This window comes from Ovis canadensis, chromosome 25 (genome assembly GCF_042477335.2).
Source record: "Ovis canadensis isolate MfBH-ARS-UI-01 breed Bighorn chromosome 25, ARS-UI_OviCan_v2, whole genome shotgun sequence".
NCBI classification, from domain to species: domain Eukaryota; kingdom Metazoa; phylum Chordata; class Mammalia; order Artiodactyla; family Bovidae; genus Ovis; species Ovis canadensis.
This window is the reverse complement of record NC_091269.1, coordinates 9,741,675-9,759,571: the sequence shown is the minus strand read 5'-3', so window position 1 is coordinate 9,759,571 and position 17,897 is coordinate 9,741,675.

Sequence of the window (17,897 nt, the reverse complement as noted above, 5' to 3'; positions counted from 1 at the left end):
GCGGGACCCACGTGCTTCCTCTCGAGTGCAGACGGGTGTGTCGGGGAACTTCTTGAGTTGCAGCAAGGGTGTGAAGGACCCTTTGGAAGTTCCAGTGGTTAGATGTGATTGGCCTCGAGAAGCCTCAGCGGAAATGGGCCTCATCGCGCCTGGAGGGCAAAACCTCCTGGATTTTCTCGAGTTGCGGCAGGTGCTCTCGACTTACGACGGGGACCTCAGGGACACGCTCTGGTGGCCTCAGGAAAGGCCAGTCCCCATGCGAGTTCCTCGGGGGCCTCTCGGGATTCCTCTCCCGTCGATGCCAGGGCCTAAGACCTTGTGTGGAGTCGGGGCCGGAACCTGAGGATTCCTCTCCAGTGCTGACATGGATCTTGGGGTACTTCTGGAGTCTCCCCAGGGGAGTCAGTCCTCGTCTCGAATGCGGGCATGCACTTGCCCTTTCCTCCAGAGCGGTAGCAGCAGTGTCACGCAGTCCGCCGCGTGGATCAAAGGATCTATGGTTTTCCCTCGAGTCTTTCCCACGAGGCTTTCCGACGAGGCTTTCCCACAGGGCTGTCCCACGTGCACACGTGGTGGGAGTCGATCCTCGGCTTGAACGTCAAGGCAGTGCTGGGAAAACAGGTTCCTCTGGAATGGACTGACACATCAGGGGGACTCTTGGAATGGTGGCATGACCCTGGAGTTCCTCTCGCCTTTCCTGTGGAGAGCGCCTCCTCTTGAGATGCGACGGGAACGCCGGGAATTCTTTCCCTACGAAACAGGGAAAGGATCCCTCATCTCGAGTTAGGAGGCGGAAACGGGGCTCCCCTGGATGTGTGCGGGACACCACGTGCTTCCTCTCGATTGCAGACGGGTATGTTGGGGTACTTCTTGAGTTGCAGCAAGGGTGTGAAGGACCCTTTGGAAGGTCCAGTTGTTAGATGTGATTGGCCTCGAGAAGCCTCAGCGGAAATGGGCCTCATCTCGCCTGGAGGTCAAAACCTCCTGGATTTTCTCGAGTTGGGGCAGGTGCTCTCGACTTACGACGGGGACCTCAGGGACCCGCTCTGGTGGCCTCAGGAAAGGCCAGTCCCCATGCGAGTTCCTCGGGGGCCTCTCGGGATTCCTCTCCCGTCGATGCCGGGGCCTAAGACCTTGTGTGGAGTCGGGGCCGGAACCTGAGGATTCCTCTCCAGTGCTGACATGGATCTTGGGGTACTTCTGGAGTCTCCCCAGGGGAGTCAGTCCTCGTCTCGAATGCGGGCATGCACTTGCGCTTTCCTCCAGAGCGGTAGCAGCAGTGTCACGCAGTCCGCCGCGTGGACCAAAGGATCTATGGTTTTCCCTCGAGTCTTTCCCACGAGGCTTTCCCACGAGGCTTTCCCACAGGGCTGTCCCACGTGCACACGTGGTGGGAGTCGATCCTCGGCTTGAACGTCAAGGCAGTGCAGGGAAAACAGGTTCCTCTGGAATGGACTGACACATCTGGGGGACTCTTGGAATGGTGGCATGACCCTGGAGTTCCTCTCGCCTTTCCTGTGGAGAGCGCCTCCTCTTGAGATGCGACGGGAACGCAGGGAATTCTATCCCTACGAAACAGGGAAAGGATCCCTCATCTCAAGCTAGGAGGCGGAAACGGGGCTCCCCTCGATGTGTGCGGGACACCACGTGCTTCCTCTCGAGTGCAGACGGGTGTGTCGGGGAACTTCTTGAGTTGCAGCAAGGGTGTGAAGGACCCTTTGGAAGTTCCAGTGGTTAGATGTGATTGGCCTCGAGAAGCCTCAGCGGAAATGGGCCTCATCTCGCCTGGAGGTCAAAACCTCCTGGATTTTCTCGAGTTGGGGCAGGTGCTCTCGACTTACGACGGGGACCTCAGGGACCCGCTCTGGTGGCCTCAGGAAAGGCCAGTCCCCATGCGAGTTCCTCCGGGGCTTCTCGGGATTCCTCTCCCGTCGATGCCGGGGCCTAAGACCTTGTGTGGAGTCGGGGCCAGAACCTGAGGATTCCTCTCCAGTGCTGACATGGATCTTGGGGTACTTCTGGAGTCTCCCCAGGGGAGTCAGTCCTCGTCTCGAATGCGGGCATGCACTTGCGCTTTCCTCCAGAGCGGTAGCAGCAGTGTCACGCAGTCCTCCGCGTGGATCAAAGGATCTATGGTTTTCCCTCGAGTCTTTCCCACGAGGCTTTCCCACGAGGCTTTCCCACAGGGCTGTCCCACGTGCACACGTGGTGGGGTCGATCCTCGGCTTGAACGTCAAGGCAGTGCAGGGAAAACAGGTTCCTCTGGAATGGACTGACACATCTGGGGGACTCTTGGAATGGTGGCATGACCCTGGAGTTCCTCTCGTCTTTCCTGTGGAGAGCGCCTCCTCTTGAGATGCGACGGGAACGCAGGGAATTCTATCCCTACGAAACAGGGAAAGGATCCCTCATCTCGAGCTAGGAGGCGGAAACGGGGCTCCCCTCGATGTGTGCGGGACACCACGTGCTTCCTCTCGAGTGGAGACGGGTATGTCGGGGAACTTCTTGAGTTGCAGCAAGGGTGTGAAGGACCCTTTGGAAGTTCCAGTGGTTAGATGTGATTGGCCTCGAGAAGCCTCAGCGGAAATGGGCCTCATCTCGCCTGGAGGGCAAAACCTCCTGGATTTTCTCGAGTTGCGGCAGGTGCTCTCGACTTACGACGGGGACGTCAGGGACCCGCTCTGGTGGCCTCAGGAAAGGCCAGTCCCCATGCGAGTTCCTCGGGGGCCTCTCGGCATTCCTCTCCCGTCGATGCCAGGGCCTAAGACCTTGTGTGGAGTCGGGGCCGGAACCTGAGGATTCCTCTCCAGTGCTGACATGGATCTTGGGGTACTTCTGGAGTCTCCCCAGGGGAGTCAGTCCTCGTCTCGAATGCGGGCATGCACTTGCGCTTTCCTCCAGAGCGGTAGCAGCAGTGTCACGCAGTCCGCCCCGTGGATCAAAGGATCTATGGTTTTCCCTCGAGTCTTTCCCACGAGGCTTTCCCACGAGGCTTTCCCACAGTGCTGTCCCACGTGCACACGTGGTGGGAGTCGATCCTCGGCTTGAACGTCAAGGCCGTGCAGGGAAAACAGGTTCCTCTGGAATGGACTGACACATCTGGGGAACTCTTGGAATGGTGGCACGACCCTGGAGTTCCTCTCGCCTTTCCTGTGGAGAGCGCCTCCTCTTGAGGTGCGACGGGAACGCCGGGAATTCTTTCCCTACGAAACAGGGAAAGGATCCCTCATCTCGAGCTAGGAGGAGGAAACGGGGCTCCCCTGGGTGTGTGCGGGACCCCACGTGCTTCCTCTCGAGTGGAGACGGGTATGTCGGGGAACTTCTTGAGTTGCAGCAAGGCTGTGAAGGACCCTTTGGAAGTTCCAGTGGTTAGATGTGATTGGCCTCGAGAAGCCTCAGCGGAAATGGGCCTCATCTCGCCTGGAGGGCAAAACCTCCTGGATTTTCTCGATTTGCGGCAGGTGCTCTCGACTTACGACGGGGACCTCAGGGACCCGCTCTGGTGGCCTCAGGAAAGGCCAGTCCCCATGCGAGTTCCTCGGGGGCCTCTCGGGATTCCTATCCCGTCGATGCCGGGGCCTAAGACCTTGTGTGGAGTCGGGGCCGGAACCTGAGGACTCCTCTCCAGTGCTGACATGGATCTTGGGGTACTTCTGGAGTCTCCCCAGGGGAGTCAGTCCTCGTCTCGAATGCGGGCATGCACTTGCGCTTTCCTCCAGAGCGGTAGCAGCAGTGTCACGCAGTCCGCCGCGTGGATCAAAGGATCTATGGTTTTCCCTCGAGTCTTTCCCACGAGGCTTTCCCACGAGGCTTTCCCACAGGGCTGTCCCACGTGCACACTTGGTGGGAGTCGATCCTCGGCTTGAACGTCAAGGCAGTGCAGGGAAAACAGGTTCCTCTGGAATGGACTGACACATCTGGGGGACTCTTGGAATGGTGGCACGACCCTGGAGTTCCTCTCGCCTTTCCTGTGGAGAGCGCCTCCTCTTGAGATGCGACGGGAACGCCGGGAATTCTTTCCCTACGAAACAGGGAAAGGAACCCTCATCTCGAGCTAGGAGGCGGAAACGGGGCTCCCCTGGATGTGTGCGGGACCCACGTGCTTCCTCTCGAGTGCAGACGCGTGTGTCGGGGAACTTCTTGATTTGCAGCAAGGGTGTGAAGGACCCTTTGGAAGTTCCAGTGGTTAGATGTGATTGGCCTCGAGAAGCCTCAGCGGAAATGGGCCTCATCTCGCCTGGAGGGCAAAACCTCCTGGATTTTCTCGAGTTGCGGCAGGTGTTCTCGACTTACGACGGGGACCACAGGGACCCGCTCTGGTGGCCTCAGGAAAGGCCAGTACCCATGCGAGCTCCTCGGGGGCCTCTCGGGATTCCTCTCCCGTCGATGCCGGGGCCTAGGACCTTGTGTGGAGTCGGGGCCGGAACCTGAGGATTCCTCTCCAGTGCTGACATGGATCTTGGGGTACTTCTGGAGTCTCCCCAGGGGAGTCAGTCCTCGTCTCGAATGCGGGCATGCACTTGCGCTTTCCTCCCGAGCGGTAGCAGCATTGTCACGCAGTCCGCCGCATGGATCAAAGGATCTATGGTTTTCCCTCGATTCTTTCCCACGAGGCTTTCCCACGAGGCTTTCCCACAGTGCTGTCGCACGTGCACACGTGGTGGGAGTCGATCCTCGGCTTGAACGTCAAGGCAGTGCAGGGAAAACAGGTTCCTCTGGAATGGACTGACACATCTGGGGGACTCTTGGAATGGTGGCACGACCCTGGAGTTCCTCTCGCCTTTCCTGTGGAGAGCGCCTCCTCTTGAGATGCGACGGGAACGCTGGGAATTCTTTCCCTACGAAACAGGGAAAGGATCCCTCATCTCGAGCTAGGAGGCGGAAACGGGGCTCCCCTGGGTGTGTGCGGGACCCCACGTGCTTCCTCTCGAGTGGAGACGGGTATGTCGGGGAACTTCTTGAGTTGCAGCAATGGTGTGAAGGACCCTTTGGAAGTTCCAGTGGTTAGATGTGATTGGCCTCGAGAAGCCTCAGCGGAAATGGGCCTCATCTCGCCTGGAGGGCAAAACCTCCTAGATTTTCTCGAGTTGCGGCAGGTGCTCTCGACTTACGACGGGGACCTCAGGGACCCGCTCTGGTGGCCTCAGGAAAGGCCAGTCCCCAAGCGAGTTCCTCGGGGGCCTCTCGGGATTCCTCTCCCGTCGATGCCGGGGCCTAAGACCTTGTGTGGAGTCGGGGCCGGAACCTGAGGATTCCTCTCCAGTGCTGACATTTACCTTGGGGGACTTCTGGAGTCTCCCCAGGGGAGTCAGTCCTCGTCTCGAATGCGGGCATGCACTTGCGCTTTCCTCCAGGGCGGTAGCAGCAGTGTCACGCAGTCCGCCGCGTGGATCAAAGGATCTATGGTTTTCCCTCGAGTCTTTCCCACGAGGCTTTCCCACAGGGCTGTCCCACGTGCACACGTGGTGGGAGTCGATCCTCGGCTTGAACGTCAAGGCAGTGCAGGGAAAACAGGTTCCTCTGGAATGGACTGACACATCTGGGGGACTCTTGGAATGGTGGCACGACCCAGGAGTTCCTCTCGCCTTTCCTGTGGAGAGGGCCTCCTCTTGAGATGCGACGGGAACGCCGGGAATTCTTTCCCTACGAAACAGGGAAAGGATCCCTCATCTCGAGCTAGGAGGCGGAAACGGGGCTCCCATGGATGTGTGCGGGACCCACGTGCTTCCTCTCGAGTGGAGACGGGTATGTCGGGGAACTTCTTGAGTTGCAGCAAGGGTGTGAAGGACCCTTTGGAAGTTCCAGTGGTTAGACGTGATTAGCCTCGAGAAGCCTCAGCGGAAATGGGCCTCATCTCGCCTGGAGGGCAAAACCTCCTGGATTTCCTCGAGTTGCGGCAGGTGCTCTCGACTTACGACGGGGACCTCAGGGACCCGCTCTGGTGGCCTCAGGAAAGGCCAGTCCCCATGCGAGTTCCTCGGGGGCCTCTCGGGATTCCTCTCCCGTCGATGCCGGGGCCTAAGACCTTGTGTGGAGTCGGGGCCGGAACCTGAGGATTCCTCTCCAGTGCTGACATGGATCTTGGGGTACTTCTGGAGTCTCCCCAGGGGAGTAAGTCCTCGTCTCGAATGCGGGCATGCACTTGCGCTTTCCTCCAGAGCGGTAGCAGCAGTGTCACGCAGTCCACCGCGTGGATCAAAGGATCTATGGTTTTCCCTCGAGTCTTTCCCACGAGGCTTTCCCACGAGGCTTTCCCACAGGGCTGTCCCACGTGCACACGTGGTGGGAGTCGATCCTCGGCTTGAACGTCAAGGCAGTGCAGGGAAAACAGGTTCCTCTGGAATGGACTGACACATCTGGGGGACTCTTGGAATGGTGTCACGACCCTGGAGTTCCTCTCGCCTTTCCTGTGGAGAGCGCCTCCTCTTGAGATGCGACGGGAACGCCGGGAATTCTTTCCCTACGAAACAGGGAAAGGATCCCTCATCTCGAGCTAGGAGGCGGAAACGGGGCTCCGCTGGATGTGTGCGGGACACCACGTGCTTCCTCTCGAGTGCAGACGGGTATGTCGGGGAACTTCTTGAGTTGCAGCAAGGGTGTGAAGGACCCTTTGGAAGTTCCAGTGGTTAGATGTGATTGGCCTCTAGAAGCCTCAGCGGAAATGGGCCTCATCTCGCCTGGAGGGCAAAACCTCCTGGATTTTCTCGAGTTGCGGCAGGTGCTCTCGACTTACGACGGGGACCTCAGGGACCCGCTCTGGTGGCCTCAGGAAAGGCCAGTCCTTATGCGAGTTCCTCGGGGGCCTCTCGGGATTCCTCTCCCGTCGATGCCGGGGCCTAAGACCTTGTGTGGAGTCGGGGCCGGAACCTGAGGATTCCTCTCCAGTGCTGACATGGATCTTGGGGTATTTCTGGAGTCTCCCCAGGGGAGTCAGTCCTCGTCTCGAATGCGGGCATGCACTTGCGCTTTCCTCCCGAGCGGTAGCAGCAGTGTCACGCAGTCCGCCGCGTGGATCAAAGGATCTATGGTTTTCCCTCGAGTCTTTCCCACGAGGCTTTCCCACGAGGCTTTCCCACAGTGCTGTCCCACGTGCACACGTGGTGGGAGTCGATCCTCGGCTTGAACGTCAAGGCAGTGCAGGGAAAACAGGTTCCTCTGGAATGGACTGACACATCTGGGGGACTCTTGGAATGGTGGCACGACCCTGGAGTTCCTCTCGCCTTTCCTGTGGAGAGCGCCTCCTCTTGAGATGCGACGGGAACGCCGGGAATTCTTTCCCTACGAAACAGGGAAAGGATCCCTCATCTCGAGCTAGGAGGCGGAAACGGGGCTCCCCTGGGTGTGTGCGGGACCCCACGTGCTTCCTCTCGAGTGGAGACGGGTATGTCGGGGAACTTCTTGAGTTGCAGCAATGGTGTGAAGGACCCTTTGGAAGTTCCAGTGGTTAGATGTGATTGGCCTCGAGAAGCCTCAGCGGAAATGGGCCTCATCTCGCCTGGAGGGCAAAACCTCCTGGATTTTCTCGAGTTGCGGCAGGTGCTCTCGACTTACGACGGGGACCTCAGGGACCCGCTCTGGTGGCCTCAGGAAAGGCCAGTCCCCAAGCGAGTTCCTCGGGGGCCTCTCGGGATTCCTCTCCCGTCGATGCCGGGGCCTAAGACCTTGTGTGGAGTCGGGGCCGGAACCTGAGGATTCCTCTCCAGTGCTGACATGGATCTTGGGGGACTTCTGGAGTCTCCCCAGGGGAGTCAGTCCTCGTCTCGAATGCGGGCATGCACTTGCGCTTTCCTCCAGGGCGGTAGCAGCAGTGTCACGCAGTCCGCCGCGTGGATCAAAGGATCTATGGTTTTCCCTCGAGTCTTTCCCACGAGGCTTTCCCACAGGGCTGTCCCACGTGCACACGTGGTGGGAGTCGATCCTCGGCTTGAACGTCAAGGCAGTGCAGGGAAAACAGGTTCCTCTGGAATGGACTGACACATCTGGGGGACTCTTCGAATGGTGGCATGACCCTGGAGTTCCGCTCGCCTTTCCTGTGGAGAGCGCCTCCTCTTGAGATGCGACGGGAACGCCGGGAATTCTTTCCCTACGAAACAGGGAAAGGATACCTCATCTCGAGCTAGGAGGCGGAAACGGGGCTCCCCTGGATGTGTGCGGGACCCCACGTGCTTCCTCTCGAGTGCAGACGGGTATGTCGGGGAACTTCTTGAGTTGCAGCAAGGGTGTGAAGGACCCTTTGGAAGTTCCAGTGGTTAGATGTGATTGGCCTCGAGAAGCCTCAGCGGAAATGGGCCTCATCTCGCCTGGAGGGCAAAACCTCCTGGATTTTCTCGAGTTGTGGCAGGTGCTCTCGACTTACGACGGGGACCTCAGGGACCCGCTCTGGTGGTCTCAGGAAAGGCCAGTCCCCATGCGAGTTCCACGGGGGCCTCTCGGGATTCCTCTCCGTCGATGCCGGGGCCTAAGACCTTGTGTGGAGTCGGGGCCGGAACCTGAGGATTCCTCTCCAGTGCTGACATGGATCTTGGGGTACTTCTGGAGTCTCCCCAGGGGAGTCAGTCCTCGTCTCGAATGCGGGCATGCACTTGCGCTTTCCTCCAGAGCGGTAGCAGCAGTGTCACGCAGTCCGCCGCGTGGATCAAAGTATCTATGGTTTTCCCTCGAGTCTTTCCCACGAGGCTTTCCCACGAGGCTTTCCCACAGGGCTGTACCACGTGCACACGTGGTGGGAGTCGATCCTCGGCTTGAACGTCAAGGCAGTGCAGGGAAAACAGATTCCTCTGGAATGGACTGACACATCTGGGGGACTCTTGGAATGGTGGCATGACCCTGGAGTTCCTCTCGCCATTCCTGTATAGAGCGCCCCCTCTTGAGATGCGACGGGAACGCCGGGAATTCTTTCCCTACGAAACAGGGAAAGGATCCCTCATCTCGAGCTAGGAGGCGGAAACGGGGCTCCCCTGTATGTGTGCGGGACACCACGTGCTTCCTCTCGAGTGCAGACGGGTATGTCGGGGAACTTCTTGAGTTGCAGCAAGGGTGTGAAGGACCCTTTGGAATTTCCAGTGGTTAGATGTGATTGGCCTCGAGAAGCCTCAGCGGAAATGGGCCTCATCTCGCCTGGAGGGCAAAACCTCCTAGATTTTCTCGAGTTGCGGCAGGTGCTCTCGACTTACGACGGGGACCTCAGGGACCCGCTCTGGTGGCCTCAGGAAAGGCCAGTCCCCAAGCGAGTTCCTCGGGGGCCTCTCGGGATTCCTCTCCCGTCGATGCCGGGGCCTAAGACCTTGTGTGGAGTCGGGGCCGGAACCTGAGGATTCCTCTCCAGTGCTGACATGGACCTTGGGGGACTTCTGGAGTCTCCCCAGGGGAGTCAGTCCTCGTCTCGAATGCGGGCATGCACTTGCGCTTTCCTCCAGGGCGGTAGCAGCAGTGTCACGCAGTCCGCCGCGTGGATCAAAGGATCTATGGTTTTCCCTCGAGTCTTTCCCACGAGGCTTTCCCACAGGGCTGTCCCACGTGCACACGTGGTGGGAGTCGATCCTCGGCTTGAACGTCAAGGCAGTGCAGGGAAAACAGGTTCCTCTGGAATGGACTGACACATCTGGGGGACTCTTGGAATGGTGGCACGACCCTGGAGTTCCTCTCGCCTTTCCTGTGGAGAGCGCCTCCTCTTGAGATGTGACGGGAAAGCCGGGAATTCTTTCCCTACGAAACAGGGAAAGGATCCCTCATCTCGACCTAGGAGGCGGAAACGGGGCTCCCCTGGATGTGTGCGGGACCCACGTGCTTCCTCTCGAGTGGAGACGGGTATGTTGGGGAACTTCTTGAGTTGCAGCAAGGGTGTGAATGACCCTTTGGAAGTTCCAGTGGTTAGACGTGATTAGCCTCGAGAAGCCTCAGCGGAAATGGGCCTCATCTCCCCTAGAGGGCAAAACCTCCTGGATTTTCTCGAGTTGCGGCAGGTGCTCTCGACTTACGACGGGGACCTCAGGGACCCGCTCTGGTGGCCTCAGGAAAGGCCAGTCCTCATGCGAGTTCCTCGGGGGCCTCTCGGGATTCCTCTCCCGTCGATGCCAGGGCCTAAGACCTTGTGTGGAGTCGGGGCCGGAACCTGAGGATTCCTCTTCAGTGCTGACATGGATCTTGGGGTACTCTGGAGTCTCCCCAGGGGAGTCAGTCCCCGTCTCGAATGCGCGCATGCACTTGCGCTTTCCTCCAGAGCGGTAGCAGCAGTGTCACGCAGTCCGCCGCGTGGATCAAAGGATCTATGGTTTTCCCTCGAGTCTTTCCCACGAGGCTTTCCCACGAGGCTTTCCCACAGGGCTGTCTCACGTGCACACGTGGTGGGAGTCGATCCTCGGCTTGAACGTCAAGGCAGTGCAGGGAAAACAGGTTCCTCTGGAATGGACTGACACAACTGGGGGACTCTTGGAATGGTGTCAGGACCCTGCAGTTCCTCTCGCCTTTCCTGTGGAGAGCGCCTCCTCTTGAGATGCGACAGGAACGCCGGGAATTCTTTCCCTACGAAACAGGGAAAGGATCCCTCATCTCGAGCTAGGAGGCGGTAACGGGGCTCCCCGGGATGTGTGCGGGACCCCACGTGCTTCCTCTCGAGTGGAGACGGGTATGTCGGGGAACTTCTTGAGTTGCAGCAAGGGTGTGAAGGACCCTTTGGAAGTTCCAGTGGGTAGATGTGATTGGCCTCGAGAAGCCTCAGCGGAAATGGGCCTCATCTCGCCTGGAGGGCAAAACCTCCTGGATTTTCTCGAGTTGCGGCAGGTGCTCTCGACTTACGACGGGGACCTCAGGGAACCGCTCTGGTGGCCTCAGGAAAGGCCAGTCCCCATGCGAGTTCCTCGGGGGCGTCTCGGGATTCCTCTCCCGTCGATGCCGGGGCCTAAGACCTTGTGTGGAGTCGGGGCCGGAACCTGAGGATTCCTCTCCAGTGCTGACATGGATCTTGGGGTACTTCTGGAGTCTCCCCAGGGGAGTCAGTCCTCGTCTCGAAAGCGGTCATGCATTGCGCTTTCCTCCAGAGCGGTAGCAGCAGTGTCACGCAGTCCGCCGCGTGGATCAAAGGATCTATGGTTTTCCCTCGAGATTTTCCCACGAGGCTTTCCCACGAGGCTTTCCCACAGGGCTGTCCCAAGTGCACACGTGGTGGGAGTCGATCCTCGGCTTGAACGTCAAGGCAGTGCAGGGAAAACAGGTTCCTCTGGAATGGACTGACACATCTGGGGGACTCTTGGAATGGTGGCACGACCCAGGAGTTCCTCTCGCCTTTCCTGTGGAGAGCGCCTCCTCTTGAGATGCGACGGGAACGCCGGGAATTCTTTCCCTACGAAACAGGGAAAGGATCCCTCATCTCGAGCTAGGAGGCGGAAACGGGGCTTCCATGGATGTGTGCGGGACCCACGTGCTTCCTCTCGAGTGGAGACGGGTATGTCGGGGAACTTCTTGAGTTGCAGCAAGGGTGTGAAGGACCCTTTGGAAGTTCCAGTGGTTAGATGTGATTGGCCTCGAGAAGCCTCAGCGGAAATGGGCCTCATCTCGCCTGGAGGGCAAAACCTCCTGGATTTTCTCGAGTTGCGGCAGGTGCTCTCGACTTACGACGGGGACCTCAGGGACCCGCTCTGGTGGCCTCAGGAAAGGCCAGTCCCCATGCGAGTTCCTCGGGGGCCTCTCGGGATTCCTCTCCCGTCGATGCCGGGGCCTAGGACCTTGTGTGGAGTCGGGGCCGGAACCTGAGGATTCCTCTCCAGTGCTGACATGGATCTTGGGGTACTTCTGGAGTCTCCCCAGGGGAGTCAGTCCTCGTCTCGAATGCGGGCATGCACTTGCGCTTTCCTCCAGAGCGGTAGCAGCAGTGTCACGCAGTCCGCCGCGTGGATCAAAGGATCTATGGTTTTCCCTCGAGTCTTTCCCACGAGTCTTTCCCACGAGGCTTTCCCACAGGGCTGTCCCACGTGCACACGTGGTGGGAGTCGATCCTCGGCTTGAACGTCAAGGCAGTGTAGGGAAAACAGGTTCCTCTGGAATGGACTGACACATCTGGGGGACTCTTGGAATGGTGTCACGACCCTGGAGTTCCTCTCGCCTTTCATGTGGAGAGCGCCTACTCTTGAGATGCGACGGGAACGCCGGGAATTCTTTCCCTACGAAACAGGGAAAGAATCCCTCATCTCGAGCTAGGAGGCGGAAACGGAGCGCCCCTGGATGTGTGCGGGACCCCACGTGCTTCCTCTCGAGTGGAGACGGGTATGTCGGGGAACTTCTTGAGTTGCAGCAATGGTGTGAAGGACCCTTTGGAAGTTCCAGTGGTTAGATGTGATTGGCCTCGAGAAGCCTCAGCGGAAATGGGCCTCATCTCGCCTGGAGGGCAAAACCTCCTGGATTTTCTCGAGTTGCGGCAGGTGCTCTCGACTTATGACGGGGACCTCAGGGACCCGCTCTGGTGGCCTCAGGAAAGGCCAGTCCCCATGCGAGTTCCTCGGGGGCCTCACGGGATTCCTCTCCCGTCGATGCCCGGGCCTAAGACCTTGTGTGGAGTCGGGGCCGGAACGTGAGGATTCCTCTCCAGTGCTGACATGGATCTTGGGGTACTTCTGGAGTCTCCCCAGGGGAGTCAGTCCTCGTCTCGAATGCGGGCATGCACTTGCGCTTTCCTCCAGGGCGGTAGCAGCAGTGTCACGCAGTCCGCCGCGTGGATCAAAGGATCTATGGTTTTCCCTCGAGTCTTTCCCACGAGGCTTTCCCACGAGGCTTTCCCACAGGGCTGTCCCACGTGCACACGTGGTGGGAGTCGATCCTCGGCTTGAACGTCAAGGCAGTGCAGGGAGAACAGGTTCCTCGGGAATGGACTGACACATCTGGGGGACTCTTGGAATGGTGGCATGACCCTGGAGTTCCTCTCGCCTTTCCTGTGGAGAGCGCCTCCTCTTGAGATGCGACGGGAACGCCGGGAATTCTTTCCCTACGAAACAGGGAAAGGATCCCTCATCTCGAGCTAGGAGGCGGAAACGAGGCTCCCCTGGATGTGTGCGGGACACCACGTGCTTCCTCTCGAGTGCAGACGGGTATGTCGGGGAACTTCTTGAGTTGCAGCAAGGGTGTGATGGACCCTTTGGAAGTTCCAGTGGTTAGATGTGATTGGCCTCGAGAAGCCTCAGCGGAAATGGGCCTCATCTCGCCTGGAGGGCAAAACCTCCTGGATTTTCTCGAGTTGCGGCAGGTGCTCTCGACTTACGACGGGGACCTCAGGGACCCGCTCTGGTGGCCTCAGGAAAGGCCAGACCCCATGCGAGTTCCTCGGGGGCCTCTCGGGATTCCTCTCCCGTCGATGCCGGGGCCTAAGACCTTGTGTGGAGTCGGGGCCGGAACCTGAGGATTCCTCTCCAGTGCTGACATGGATCTTGGGGTACTTCTGGAGTCTCCCCAGGGGAGTCAGTCCTCGTCTCGAATGCGGGCATGCACTTGCGCTTTCCTCCAGAGCGGTAGCAGCAGTGTCACGCAGTCCGCCGCGTGGATCAAAGGATCTATGGTTTTCCCTCGAGTCTTTCCCAGGAGGCTTTCCCACGAGGCTTTCCCACAGGGCTGTCCCACGTGCACACGTGGTGGGAGTCGATCCTCGGCTTGAACGTCAAGGCAGTGCAGGGAAAACAGGTTCCTCTGGAATGGACTGACACATCTGGGGGACTCTTGGAATGGTGACACGACCCTGGAGTTCCTCTCGCCTTTCCTGTGGAGAGCGCCTCCTCTTGAGATGCGACGGGAACGCCGGGAATTCTTTCCCTACGAAACAGGGAAAGGATCCCTCATCTCGAGCTAGGAGGCGGAAACGGGGCTCCCCTGGATGTGTGCGGGACCCACGTGCTTCCTCTCGAGTGCAGACGGGTGTGTCGGGGAACTTCTTGAGTTGCAGCAAGGGTGTGAAGGACCCTTTGGAAGTTCCAGTGGTTAGATGTGATTGGCCTCGAGAAGCCTCAGCGGAAATGGGCCTCATCTCGCCTGGAGGGCAAAACCTCCTGGATTTTCTCGAGTTGCGGCAGGTGCTCTCGACTTACGACGGGGACCTCAGGGACCCGCTCTGGTGGCCTCAGGAAAGGCCAGTCCCCATGCGAGTTCCTCGGGGGCCTCTCGGGATTCCTCTCCCGACGATGCCGGGGCCTAGGACCTTGTGTGGAGTCGGGGCCGGAACCTGAGGATTCCTCTCCAGTGCTGACATGGATCTTGGGGTACTTCTGGAGTCTCCCCAGGGGAGTCAGTCCTCGTCTCGAATGCGGGCATGCACTTGCGCTTTCCTCCAGAGCGGTAGCAACAGTGTCACGCAGTCCGCCGCGTGGATCAAAGGATCTATGGTTTTCCCTCGAGTCTTTCCCACGAGTCTTTCCCACGAGGCTTTCCCACAGGGCTGTCCCACGTGCACACGTGGTGGGAGTCGATCCTCGGCTTGAACGTCAAGGCAGTGCAGGGAAAACAGGTTCCTCTGGAATGGACTGACACATCTGGGGGACTCTTGGAATGGTGGCATGACCCTGGAGTTCCTCTCGCCTTTCCTGTGGAGAGCGCCTCCTCTTGAGATGCGACGGGAACGCCGGGAATTCTTTCCCTACGAAACAGGGAAAGGATCCCTCATCTCGAGCAAGGAGGCGGAAACGGGGCTCCCCTGGATGTGTGCGGGACACCACGTGCTTCCTCTCGAGTGCAGACGGGTATGTCGGGGAACTTCTTGAGTTGCAGCACGGGTGTGATGGACCCTTTGGAAGTTCCAGTGGTTAGATGTGATTGGCCTCGAGAAGCCTCAGCGGAAATGGGCCTCATCTCGCCTGGAGGGCAAAACCTCCTGGATTTTCTCGAGTTGCGGCAGGTGCTCTCGACTTACGACGGGGACCTCAGGGACCCGCTCTGGTGGCCTCAGGAAAGGCCAGTCCCCATGCGAGTTCCTCGGGGGCCTCTCGGGATTCCTCTCCCGTCGATGCCGGGGCCTAAGACCTTGTGTGGAGTCGGGGCCGGAACCTGAGGATTCCTCTCCAGTGCTGACATGGATCTTGGGGTACTTCTGGAGTCTCCCCAGGGGAGTCAGTCCTCGTCTCGAATGCGGGCATGCACTTGCGCTTTCCTCCAGAGCGGTAGCAGCAGTGTCACGCAGTCCGCCGCGTGGATCAAAGGATCTATGGTTTTCCCTCGAGTCTTTCCCACGAGGCTTTCCCACGAGGCTTTCCCACAGGGCTGTCCCACGTGCACACGTGGTGGGAGTCGATCCTCGGCTTGAACGTCAAGGCAGTGCAGGGAAAACAGGTTCCTCTGGAATGGACTGACACATCTGGGGGACTCTTGGAATGGTGTCACGACCCTGGAGTTCCTCTCGCCTTTCCTGTGGAGAGCGCCTCCTCTTGAGATGCGACGGGAACGCCGGGAATTCTTTCCCTACGAAACAGGGAAAGGATCCCTCATCTCGAGCTAGGAGGCGGAAACGGGGCTCCCCTGGATGTGTGCGGGACCCCACGTGCTTCCTCTCGAGTGAAGACGGGTATGTCGGGGAACTTCTTGAGTTGCAGCAAGGGTGTGAAGGACCCTTTGGAAGTTCCAGTGGTTAGATGTGATTGGCCTCGAGAAGCCTCAGCGGAAATGGGCCTCATCTCGCCTGGAGGGCAAAACCTCCTGGATTTTCTCGAGTTGCGGCAGGTGCTCTCGACTTACGACCGCGACCTCAGGGACCCGCTCTGGTGGCCTCAGGAAAGGCCAGTCCCCATGCGAGTTCCTCGGGGGCCTCTCGGGATTCCTCTCCCGTCGATGCCGGGGCCTAAGACCTTGTGTGGAGTCGGGGCCGGAACCTGAGGATTCCTCCCCAGTGCTGACATGGATCTTGGGGTACTTCTGGAGTCTCCCCAGGGGAGTCAGTCCTCGTCTCGAATGCGGGCATGAACTTGCGCTTTCCTCCAGAGCGGTAGCAGCAGTGTCACGCAGTCCGCCGCGTGGATCAAAGGATCTATGGTTTTCCCTCGAGTCTTTCCCACGAGTCTTTCCCACGAGGCTTTCCCACAGGGCTGTCCCACGTGCACACGTGGTGGGAGTCGATCCTCGGCTTGAACGTCAAGGCAGTGCAGGGAAAACAGGTTCCTCTGGAATGGACTGACACATCTGGGGGACTCTTGGAATGGTGGCATGACCCTGGAGTTCCTCTCGCCATTCCTGTATAGAGCGCCCCCTCTTGAGATGCGACAGGAACGCCGGGAATTCTTTCCCTACGAAACAGGGAAAGGATCCCTCATCTCGAGCTAGGAGGCGGAAACGGGGCTCCCATGGATGTGTGCGGGACCCACGTGCTTCCTCTCGAGTGGAGACGGGTATGTCGGGGAACTTCTTGAGTTGCAGCAAGGGTGTGAAGGACCCTTTGGAAGTTCCAGTGGTTAGATGTGATTAACCTCGAGAAGCCTCAGCGGAAATGGGCCTCATCTCGCCTGGAGGGCAAAACCTCCTGGATTTCCTCGAGTTGCGGCAGGTGCTCTCGACTTACGACGGGGACCTCAGGGACCCGCTCTGGTGGCCTCAGGAAAGGCCAGTCCCCATGTGAGTTCCTCGGGGGCCTCTCGGGATTCCTTTCCCGTCAATGCCAGGGCCTAAGACCTTGTGTGGAGTCGGGGCCGGAACCTGAGGATTCCTCTCCAGTGCTGACATGGATCTTGGGGTACTTCTGGAGTCTCCCCAGGGGAGTCAGTCTTCGTCTCGAATGCGGGCATGCACTTGCGCTTTCCTCCAGAGCGGTAGCAGCAGTGTCACGCAGTCCGCCGCGTGGATCAAAGGATCTATGGTTTTCCCTCGAGTCTTCCCACGAGGCTTGCCCACGAGGCTTTCCCACAGGGCTGTCCCACGTGAACACGTCGTGGGAGTCGATCCTCGGCTTGAACGTCAAGGCAGTGCAGGGAAAACAGGTTCCTCTGGAATGGACTGACACATCTGGGGGACTCTTGGAATGGTGGCACGACCCTGGAGTTCCGCTCGCCTTTCCTGTGGAGAGCGCCTCCTCTTGAGATGTGACGGGAACGCCGGGAATTCTTTCCCTACGAAACAGGGAAAGGATCCCTCATCTCGAGCAAGGAGGCGGAAACGGGGCTCCCCTGGATGTGTGCGGGACACCACGTGCTTCCTCTCGAGTGGAGACGGGTATGTTGGGGAACTTCTTGAGTTGCAGCAAGGGTGTGAAGGACCCTTTGGAAGTTCCAGTGGTTAGATGTGATTGGCCTCGAGAAGCCTCAGCGGAAATGGGCCTCATCTCGCCTGGAGGGCAAAACCTCCTGGATTTTCTCGAGTTGCGGCAGGTGCTCTCGACTTACGACGGGGACCTCAGGGACCCGCTCTGGTGGCCTCAGGAAAGGCCAGTCCCCATGCGAGTTCCTCGGGGGCCTCTCGGGATTCCTCTCCCGTCGATGCCGGGGCCTAAGACCTTGTGTGGAGTCGGGGCCGGAACCTGAGGATTCCTTTTCAGTGCTGACATGGATCTTGGGGTACTTCTGGAGTCTCCCCAGGGGAGTCAGTCCTCGTCTCGAATGCGGGCATGCACTTGCGCTTTCCTCCAGAGCGGTAGCAGCAGTGTCACGCAGTCCGCCGCGTGGATCAAAGGATCTATGGTTTTCCCTCGAGTCTTTCCCACGAGGCTTTCCCACGAGGCTTTCCCACAGGGCTGTCCCACGTGCACACGTGGTGGGAGTCGATCCTCGGCTTGAACGTCAAGGCAGTGCAGGCAAAACAGGTTCCTCTGGAATGGACTGACACATCTGGGGGACTCTTGGAATGGTGTCACGACCCTGGAGTTCCTCTCGCCTTTCCTGTGGAGAGCGCCTCCTCTTGAGATGCGACAGGAACGCCGGGAATTCTTTCCCTACGAAACAGGGAAAGGA